The sequence below is a fragment of the Cucurbita maxima genome, unplaced genomic scaffold (assembly GCF_002738345.1).
Source record: "Cucurbita maxima cultivar Rimu unplaced genomic scaffold, Cmax_1.0 Cma_Scf00009, whole genome shotgun sequence".
In the NCBI taxonomy this organism is placed as follows: Eukaryota; Viridiplantae; Streptophyta; class Magnoliopsida; order Cucurbitales; family Cucurbitaceae; genus Cucurbita; species Cucurbita maxima.
In genome coordinates, this window is record NW_019272025.1 from 118,331 (window position 1) to 126,762 (window position 8,432).

Consider the following 8,432-nt stretch of genomic DNA (forward strand, 5'->3'; position numbering starts at 1 on the left):
CCTCCTCCTCAAATATGATGCATTGCTTGAAGACGTAGATTAGAACCAGCAACATTGTGGCTATTTCAAATGAAATAAATGTAAATTTGTGTGTGTTTTCTTGATAAACAAACACAAACTAGAACTGAACCAGCAACATTGTTGCTATTTCAAATTAAATAAATGTAAACTTGTGTGTTTTTTTAGAAACAATCACAAACTAGAACTGATGTTGAGACTTGAATCTTCTACACGAGCCTAGGTTTGTTATTTGGATTTTTCTTATTTAGTTTGTTTGTATTTGATCCATTAATAATTTAGTGTAAATTTTAATATTTATTTAGTTAATAAATTTTAAAATCGGTAATAATTTAATTTATATCATACAAATTATAATTAAAATTATTAAAAATAAAATGTATTTTTAAATTAAAAAGATGAAATTTTTTCATGTTAAAATTTGACATTTAGTTTTAAAAAAAAAATTTATTATAAATTTTAAAGTTGGCGGTTATTTTAATAAAAAAAATTAACCTAAAATATTTTAAACATTTTTTTTTTGTATCTATAATATTTAATAAAAAAATTAGTTTTTTTTAAATCTATTTATATATATATATATATATATATTTCTGAAATCAATTGTCAAAGATTTTCTTTCAAAATGGCAATTAATTTAAATCTTTCCTATCTCTCCACTAACCTCTCATTCTTATCCCAATTATCTCTCCTCAATAAACTCTTATGTCAAAACAACAATTAAAAAAACTAAACAACCAAAAATGGCAGAGAAAAGGTAAATGTTAGATTTAGTTTGAATAAAAAATGAAAATGGCTTTGGGCAGATTTACCTAAAGATGTGATCATAAGAATGTCAGTAGTAGGTTCGTTAAATCTTTTCTTTATTTTATTTCTGATTTTTTATTTAGATTTTAGTTAGAAATCAAATAAGAATAAAAATTTACGGGTTACTGGTAAATTGATTCCTAATATAGAGAAATTTTATTTTTTTGGAAAGAAAAGAAAATTAGAATCTATTGAAAATGACAATGAAAATACACCTAAGAAAGAAAAAAAAGGAAAAGTTTAGAAGTAAGAATAGATTGAAAATTGTCCAATAATATACGTGAAAGATTTAGGAGTAAGAATGATTAAAAATCAGTCAAGAATATATCCAAACAAAAATTAAAAAAATAAAGCAAAGTACATGCCACAAAAAGAAAATGAAAGATCTGAGTGAAAAGGCAAGGAACAAGAATATATCCAAACAAAAATTAAAAGATAAAGCAGAGTACATACCACAAAAAGAAAAGGAAAGATCAAAGTGAGAAGGCAAGGAAGTACACAATACTGAGTACATGCAGTGAAAGATCAATGAGAAGGATACCGAGTACATGCAGACAAAAAAAAAAAATGAAAGATCAATGAGAAGGTAAGTAAAAAATACGGTCACTTAAAATAACTCCATCAAATTCTTCCCTAACATAGTAATGATAGGAAATGAGATCTTAATGAAAATAGAATTATATATCGTTCTAGGACTTTACTCATGAAAAGTCTTTAATGCTCGTATGAGGTCTAGTACATCGACCATTGTGAGATTTAGAGAATTGAACGTGAAATTGATGTCATGGATTCATATAGGTTGACTTGGATACAATGGACAAAATCAAACTTTCATTATGATAAATTGGTGACACCAGCCTAAACTAACTAATCACGTAAATGGTCTTACTATAGGAGAGACGAGAAATTGTATGAGTTATGATGATGTATGAGCTGTATCGTACGATGTCCTATACTAGTATATGATGATGTATGAGCCATGATGATGCATGAGTTATGATGATGTATGAGCGGTGTCATATGATGCCATATACTAGTATATGATGATGTTTGAGTTATGCCGTATGATGATGTGCGTAATATTTGTATATTTCGATATACTTGATATGCTTGATGAACTTTATGACGATATTATGAGTATGATGATTGCATGATGTTTTTCTTAATATGGCTCTGTTTTCTAGATTGTATGATGATGAGTGCCATATTGTATGTTCATAAGCATATGACTACTTCTCCTAAAGATGATGAGTGCAGACCCGCACAGTATGATGATGAGTGTGGATGCGCACAGTATGACGAGCAGGGTGTTCATGAGGTGCATGACACTATGGGGTTCCGTTGACCTCCGTAGAGGTGCTCTAAGGTGCGAGTACACGTGTACTCCTTGAGCCATCACCTTATGCTTAAAGTGGATGACTCCACAAGATTTGTCGAGACCAATATCAACTCGAGAAGTGAGCATCAACTTGAAGTGGACATAGAGAAGTGAAGCTACAACATGACCATAGAAGCGTCAAGGCAGCATTGCCACACGAAGGTGGCCAGTTAAGAGTTGGCGAAAGTGTCGCCAACACGGAGTTGTGTTACAAATTTTAAAAGAATTGGCAAGAGTGTAAAGTAAACACAGAGTTGTGTTACGAGTTTTGCAAACATCCAGTTAAGAGTTGGTTGAAGTGAAGCGCCAATACGGGGTTGTGTTACAAGCTTTCATACATCGTTACTATTATGGTTGGTGCCATGATGAATAAATGTCGTGGTTGGCTTGCGATCCTCACCTCGAGGGGTGCACCATTGTATGCGACTCAGAGAATACGATGAGTGTGGCCAAAGTGGCAAAAATTTGGGGAGCTCTCCCTCTAGCCAAGGAAAGAGCATGCCAAAGCTTGTTAGTTTACCATTGTTTTTCTGGTGAATCTTGGGTCAAGTTTGCAGAAGGGCGAGGGAGGCCCAAGAGGGGATAGCCCACAACCATAGTGCATTTGTTTTACAGTACTTGTGTTGCAAGTCTCGGAGGCTGAGAGTAGGTCCGTCAGTGGGATAGCTCATAAGTAGTGCGCATTTTCTGTATTCCTTCTGAAGCACGCATTTCAAATGGGTTCGTCAGCAGCCGGTCTAAGGTTGGGTCATCATTGAGAACGATGACTACTTTAAATGGGGGAGAATGTCACAACCTAACAATGGTTGTGCCACCAAGTAATTCATCGAGAACGATGACTAGTATAAGTGGGGGAGAATGTCGCAACCTAACTATGTAGAGAGTAGGTTGTGACCCTCACGTTGCGACAAGAGAAGGGCCACCCTCAAATGGCGCCCATCCAACCACACGAGGGTCTAGACGAGTGCCATGATGCAACCAAGGAGGACGGTGCATCATCTAATATACCACACAGAGTGAGCATTGAAGACAAGTTGAGACATAAACAAGATAGAGACATCGAATAAACAAGAGTGGCAAAGATAGGCTTGTGGAAGGGCCGGGTAGGGTCCCAAGCCTTAACCTCGAAAGTTAGGATCCTGAAAGAAATTTGTGCATGCAGTTTTGGAGTTAAGTTTGTCCATATAAAATATGAATGCTTGCCAAATTTGGTGTCAATCGGACACTAAACGGACGCTACATAACACTGTATGACCGTTCGACAAAATCATGTCTATGCCTGAAAGATTGAAAATGGTTCAAAATGTACTATAGGGGGTACCATGGTGTCAGCTGTCTACCAGCCCTGGGCCCTGTGGCCTAAGTGAGCTACCCTATGACACACACGTGTGCCACAACATGGGCAAGCGTTCCGAGACGAGTGTTTATGGTGACTTCCTTTAAAATGAGTTTTTCAAGGACAGTATCGGGCGACACGGGTGTACGGTGTTGGAGGCTGCTACATACACCTGCTATCTGGTACGGTATACATAAATGACATGGCACGTACACGGTTGGATCAATGCCTCGATAGAACCCGGATGGATAGATGTTTGGGACCTCCTAGTGAGATGAGCGACACGTAGGCTCGTTTTCGATGGCATGAGCGAGTGAGTTGTGATGGTCGACGACGCCCGAAGACTCGGGATGGTGTCAAGACATATGGTTCATGTCGATAGGTATCAAGATAAGAAGATTAGACGCGGCGTTGCATTGATAGACCTTGGCTCCAAACAGAGGCAAGGTCGAGCCGGATGGTGTAGAGGCAAGTCGGTTGTGTTACAAATGATTGAACATGCACATGCAGGTGGCTTGTGTGGTTGAACAAGCTTGGATTCTGCACAAGGGATGTTCGGTTGACGAAGAAAAACCTCGCCTATAGTCCGATGAAACCACAAGAAAAATATATATGGGGCTTAATTCCCCTTAAGGTTGGTCGTGAGCGTGTCAAGATCACGACGCTGCGCGGTTGAAAAAGTAGGAACGGAGGACATCATCTCGTCTATATCCTTGTTACTGATACCGTGACCTTGCCTCTCTATGTAAGCATGTATTAACGGGTCAAAGGTAAAACTGACAATTTCAATTGAAAATTTAGCAAACTATCATACATAGAAACAAATGGAGAGTGATGTAATATGAATTAAATAGTCTTATATGAACCAGTTCAACTTTATGACGAACAAAATCAAAATGTTATTTTATTTAATAGGAAAGAAATTGAATGGCATCGTAAAGAAAGTCTGAATGAGCTCATAATGTTAATGTATGACAAAGAATCATAAGAGAGAAACTAACTTTGATTTATCTTCCTACATGAATATGCTGCCAAAGTAAGACAATTAGATATCAAGAAGCAACCAATTGAAGATAGTTTGATCCCTACCCTTACCATTTTTAAACAGAAATAATATTGAAAATGAAAATCTTGTATTTTCCCAAAAAAAAAAACAAACAGAAACTAGAAGTGAAGCTAACCTTAGGAGAAGTTGAACCTTTTCCTTTAGAATAAGTTTGTATTTGGAATTTGATAGCACAAAAAAAGAACGTCGTAGCATCACTCCTTTTTGCTTCATGTATTTCCATATGAGTCATTAACAACATTTCATCCTCTTCTTCCCGCTCTACATAATTCAATTCCTTATTCATCTTTGGACATTCATATTGAAAATGGCCTAAGTCATGACACCTATAACATTCAACAGTTGCTTTGTTGAAAGTTGTTCTTCCACTTCCGCATCCTCTGCCCCGTAAGTTCTTCTTCCTCTGTTACTTATTTTCGTTCGTCCTTCGAATTTTAGAACTTGCTCCTCTCCATCGATGGATACTACAACATAAGTAAATTTTTCAGGCATAATTTTTTCTACAATTTTCTTGTCTGGCATAGCTTCTCCATTGCTTCTCCTCATGTTGGAGATTATCATCACTCTTGCAAAATAATCTGTGATATTTTCATACTTATCTTGTTGGAGATTATCATCGCACTTGCAAAATAATCTGTGATACTTTCATACTTATCTTGTTGGAAATTATCATCACTCTTTCAAAATAATCTGTGATACTTTCATTCTTCTTCATCCCTAGGATCTCAAATTCTCTCCTATTCAGAAGAGATTTCTTCACTATTTGGTATCCACCAAATTTTTGTTTCATTGAGTCTCATTGAGCCCGAAACTATCTTGGCTGTGCGACGATCCAAGATTTGTTCAAAGACGGTATGATTAATTGCTTGGAATAGTTAATGCTTTACTTGGTGATCTTTGTGTCTAGCATCATCAAGGTGGCCCTTTTGTGCCTCAGTCAGTATTGTTCTTTTCTCTCGTTCTAATAAACAAATCTCCACCACACTCCATAGACAATTTTGTTTTAGCAAATTTTCCATAAGCTCGCTCCAATCATCATAGTGACCATCGAAGTGAGGGATCTTCGCTAAAGTTTTGTCTTCACTCATACTCTCTCTAGTTGATCACTCAAAAATTGATGCTCTAATACTAATTGTTAGGTTTTTAACGAAGAATAACTAAGCCAGAAACATCTTCGCTAAAGTTTTGTCTTCACTCATACTCTCTCTATTTGATCACTAAAAAATTGATGCTATGATACTAATTGTTAGGTTTTGACAGAAGAATAACAAAGCCAGAAACATAATCCATTGAAGTTTGAAGTGATTGGATTTATTGAATGAGGAACTTCGGTTTGATATACAAGTAACCATAAATAGAAATGACTTAAACGAATCTTCAAAGTACTTCAACTAAATCCCTAACAATACTCTAACTAAATAAAGAAAAGATCTCTATTTAACTATTTTGACTAGAGTGAAGTCAATTAAGTAAAAATGAAACTTCCCCTTGATATCACCTCCTCTACTAATATGGTGCTGCTAGAAGACCCTAGATTAGAACCAGCAACATTGTGGCTATTTCAAATTAAATAAATGTGCTATTTCAAATGAAATAAATGTAAACTTGTGTGTTTTCTTGAGAAACAAACACAAACTAGAACTAAACTTGAATCTTCTCGAGCAGCCTAGGTTTGTTATTTGGATTTTTCTTATTTAGTTTGTTTGTATTTGATCCATTAATAATTTAGTTTAAATTTTAATATTTATTTAGTTAATAAATTTTAAAATTCGTAATAATTTAATTTATATCATAAATATTATAATTAAAATTATTAAAAATAAAATGTATTTATAAATTAAAAAGATGAAATTTTTACCTGTTAAAATTTGACAATCAATTTAAAATTTTCTTAATATAAATTTCAAAGTTAACGGTTATTTTAATAAAAAAATTAACCAAAAATATGTTAAACATTTTTTTTTTGGTATCTATAATATTTAATAAAAAAAAAAACTAATCTATGTACATATATATATATTTCTCAAATCAATTGTCAAAGATTTTCTCTCACAACAACTGTTCAAAAGATTTAGTTTGAATAAAAAATGAGAATGACTTTGGGTAAAAAGATGGCAAAAAAAGGTAAATGTTAGGTATACGTGAAAGATTTCAAGAATATATCCAAACAAAAATTAAACGATAAAGTAGAGTACATGCCACAAAAAGAAATGAAAGATTAGAGTGAGAAGGCAAGGAAGTACACAATACTGAGTACATGTAGACAAAAAAAAAATGAAAGATCAATGAGAAGGTAAATACAAAATACTGTCATAATAACTCCATCAAATTCTTCCGTAACATAGTAATGATAGGAAATGAGATCTTAATGAAAATAGAATTATATCTCTCTCTCTCTCTCTCTTTCTCTCTATATATATATATAACGTTCCAGGACTTTACTCATGTAAAGTCTTTAATGCTCGTATGAGGTCTAGTACATCGACCATTGTGAGATTTAGAAAATTGAACGTGAAATTGATGTCATGAATTCATATAGGTTGACTTGGATACAATGGACAAAATCGAACTTTCATTAATGATAAATTGGTGACACCAGCCTAAACTAACTAATCACGTAAGTGGTCTTACTATAGGAGAGGCGAGAAATTGTATGAGTTATGATGATGTATGAGCTGTATCGTATGATGTCCTATACTAGTATATGATGATGTATGAGCCATGATGATGCATGAGTTATGATGATGTATGAGCGGTGTCGTATGATGCCATATACTAGTATATGATGATGTTTGATTTATGTTGTATATGATGATGTTTGATTTATGTCGTATATGATGTGCGTAATATTTGTATATTTTGATATACTTGATATGCTTGATGCACTTTGTGGCGATATGATGTGTATGATGTATTTTCTTGATAAACAAACACAAACTAGAAATGAACCAGCAACATTGTTGCTATTTCAAATGGAATAAATGTAAACTTGTGTGTTTTTTTAGAAACAATCACAAACTAGAATTGATGTTGAGACTTGAATCTTCTACACGAGCCTAGGTTTGTTATTTGGATTTTTCTTATTTAGTTTGTTTATATTTGATCCATTAATAATTTAGTGTAAATTTTAATATTTATTTAGTTAATAAATTTTAAAATTGGTAATAATTTAATTTATATCATACAAATTATAATTAAAATTATTAAAAATAAAATGTATTTTTAAATTAAAAAGATGAAATTTTTTCATGTTAAAATTTGACATTTAGTTAAAAAAAAATTTATTATAAATTTTAAAGTAGGCCGTTATTTTAATAAAAAAAATTAACCAAAAATATTTTAAACATTTTTTTTGGTATCTATAATATTTAATAAAAAAATAGTTTTTTTTAAATCTATTTATATATATATATATATATATATATATATTTCTGAAATCAATTGTCAAAGATTTTCTCTCAAAATGGCAATTAATTTAAATCTTTCCTATCTCTCCACTAACCTCTCATTCTTATCCCAATTATCTCTCCTCAATAAACTCTTATGTCAAAACAACAATTAAAAAAACTAAACAACAAAAAATGGCTTTGGGCAGATTTACCTAAAGATGTGATCATAAGAATGTCAGTAGTAGGTTCTTTAAATCTTTTCTTTATTTTATTTCTGATTTTTTATTTAGATTTTAGTTAGAAATCAAATAAGAATAAAAATTTATGGGTTACTGGTAAATTGATTCCTAATATAGAGCAATTTTATTTTTTTGGAAAGAAAAGAAAATTAGAATCTATTGAAAATGACAATGAAAATACACCTAAGAAAGAAAAAAA